Genomic DNA, 3,472 nt, shown 5'->3' with positions numbered 1-3,472 from the left:
ATCCTTCCTTCACCTCTTCCGAAATGATTTCCTGAGCCTTTGGAGGCAGAAATTTGATACAGGCAACCAATTCAGGGGTAATCACTCTGCAATCTCTTATTCTCTGCATGTTCGCCAGGTGTTAATTTCTATTTAATTAACTAAATTGACATGTTAACATCTACTGCATAAGTAAGTTTTGCTGGTGAGAGTTGAGAGATGCATTAATCTGTTTGCATAAAAAGTCATTAGGATTCACTTTAATACTCTCTCTCTCTATATATATATATATATCTTTATCAAAATAATATTAGGCTCTTCCCTCTCACTGTGGCCAGTTTAATTCTGTATTTGGAGGCCTGATATTAATGTCAGTATGGGTTCAGTCTTATGCAATAGTCATTACATTCAATTAGACAGTGATAGGTTACTCCCATAATATATGTGACACTATTGAACAAGAGATCATATCTTGAAAGGTCAATTGTTGAAGCATGCAAGATTCACAGTTACATAAGATTTAGGATTAAATTTTTTCTTCTGTTAGCATGCATAGCAACTTCCAGCACTATGAAAGATAGTAGAAATGAACATTTGAAGTCAGTACCAACCTGATTTCTCCTTGTTTGTATGGACTTTCTGTAACTTAGTATGTCATTTATTTGCAACAGATTATTACCATCAAGTTTTGGTAGCAATCAGTACATCATAAATCAATTAAAAACCTTATTTTGTAATAAAAGACTTGCAAGAGATATAGAGAACATAAATTTCCAGTCAACATAATAGATTCACTGCCAGTGGTGTAACACTTTGTATAAAACTATGACTGAGAGAAATAAGAAATTAAAACTATCAATAAGACTTCCAAGATATTATTGGATACTATGACATAATGACAGTTTCTTCTGAAGTATCCTACTTGTTTAATTGTTGATGATTATTGTCCCTGTTTCTACTAAAGAATGTTTTCTTTTCAAATTAAAATCTATTTTCTATTTAATTAACTAAATTGACATTTATTTCAACTCTGAATCTCAGCTGATAAAGTTAAAATACTGATAATTTTTCTGTACAATGTTTTTATAATTTTCAGATTATATTGATATTTCCTTTTTATGACATTGTTTCAGATTTCAAAACTTATATGAAGATATATTGCTGAAGGGAATACTGTCTGATGATTGGTAAAATTTGGCCTATCTGAGTACAAATTAATGAGAATCTGGTTTGTTAAACAAAAAATGTTAGAAGTGTCTAATACTGAAAAATATAAGCGATTGGAGGCAGAGGCGAGGAGGGCTTGAGAAGCCACACAGCAAACAGTGAGGCAGCCCGGAGGGCAGCAACAGGAGGAAGTAGAGCCCTGCTGGATTGAAGCAAGGAAGAATCATCCATTCTTAGAGGCCATGCAAAAGGCATCTAGTGTTCATTATCCCTCCCCATACTCCATCTTCTGCTCTGCCCTCCTATCCCCTACCCCAATGAGCCCTTCCTACTCTATTATTCCCCTTTCCCCATTTATAGGACTGCATTCATTGAATGCTTAGATATACATGTTTCAATTAGAAAAATGCAGAGAGGTCAGTAAGCAAATAAACAGCCACATGGTTGGTTGTGAGACTTCATGAAAAAGGAGATAGAACACATTGAAATTTTATCATATTCACCTTCCACTCCTCCCCTACCTGTCTCCTCCTTGATCCTGTCACCTAAGAGTCACTTCTCCCTCCAATTATAGTTCTAGAAGGATAAGAGTCAATTATGGTGCGGACATATGGCAGCAATAAGCAGGGCAGACATGGAGGCAGGAGCAAGAGGCCAAGAGACCACAGTTCAATGATGTGCAGAAAAGTGAGAGAGTGACCTGGAAGAGGATCAGGCTATAGACTCTCAAAGTATACCTCCCGTGACATACTTCTTCCAGAAAACTCCACCTCCTAAAGGTTCCACAATCTCCACAATTAGCACCACCAAATGGGGATCAAGTATTCAAACACCTGAGCCTTTGAAGGGACATTTTTCTTTCAAGCCACTGTAGTAGATTTTAAAGAGATGTAATTAAGAAATAGGCCAAGTGTATATTAAATTATGCAAATAAATACAGATATTAAAATAACATGCTCTTCAACCACTAATAAGGCAATGATGAACTCAAAATAGACATTTTCAATTTTTTAAATGAATGGAAATGAAAATAAATAAGAGACTCAAAATCCCCAAACTTGGGTGATATAGTAAAATAAGCACTAAGTGGAAATTTTAAAGCACCGTGTAAAAAGATAAGCCTGGCATGGTGGCACACACCTTTAATTCCAGCATTCAGGAGGCAGAAACAGGTGGATCCCTGTGAGTTTGAAATGTCCATTAGTTCCTATAGATTTTTTTCTTCTTTTAATAGCCACGTTATTGAAGTGTTGTCATTAAAAAATGCATGTTTACAGTATACAAGTCCATGATTTTGAAGTTTATAGCATATGCTCATAGAGCCATGGTATCATCTAGATTCATGAACTGATTCTCTCTCCTGTGTCAGACTACTGGCAAGTCAGCCTTTGGAAAGACCCTTGTCATCATGAAATACCTCAAGGAAAGCTGTCTGTTCCTCTACAGTTTGTGTGAACTACTACCTCCTGGTGGTTCTGTGACTTTCTTTGACTCAACCTCTACTTCAACTCAGAAACTTTATTGCAGCGTATTGCCAAATAGTGATTTCACAGCAATTAATACAACCATATGAGGTTGATCTCTCTAAATATCAATCATTAACTTGCTGGGAAATTTTGTTTAAATGATACTCCAGTTTTGTCCTGGCCCTGTATGTTAGGACATGTATATATGGAAATGTTCACACATTCTGAAGAACTTTTTAGCATACTCACAAATTGTTACAATGACAGCTATGTAAATGAAGCCCATCTGCTAGGGCACATTATTAAAACTACTAATTCCATCTTAATCTGACAGCTGTTGATCACAGCCAATCTGTAATATTTGGAATTTGAAATTCCCAGTTTGCACAGTCTAACACATAACTTCAATTTCACAGATATCTCTATCTAGACCTTGTGCTGTAGGACCTACTTTTCACAGTGAGGAGATATTTGCATGTGATTTCTGATGATGAAATAGTCTTGCTTTAAAATTATAATTTTTATTGTTGTGACTTTTTATTAAGGAATTTCACAAAGTCCAGACATTAAATTTATTTTAGAAATATACTCTAGCTTGGCTATGGCGCCAGTAAAACATGGTTTGTTTCAAAACATAAACCAGCTGAAGTGTTCTCCCCTGATTCAGGCTGACTTTGAATGGTAGCCTATTAGATAATGGGAGAAACTAATTGATGTTATTCACTAGGTATGGAATGCTTGATTTTTGTCGTATTAAGTAAATGAACATTTTGATACCTAGACATCTGAAATTCTTCTTCAATGAAACTTAGTAAGGTTTCCCTTCCATTCAGTATTTCTAGACATCTAAATCCTTGCAA

The sequence above is a fragment of the Nannospalax galili genome, unplaced genomic scaffold (assembly GCF_000622305.1).
Source record: "Nannospalax galili isolate Female #2095 unplaced genomic scaffold, S.galili_v1.0 scaffold564, whole genome shotgun sequence".
Taxonomy (NCBI): Eukaryota; Metazoa; Chordata; class Mammalia; order Rodentia; family Spalacidae; genus Nannospalax; species Nannospalax galili.
The sequence above is the reverse complement of the archived record's forward strand: the minus strand, read 5'-3'. Positions refer to the sequence as shown.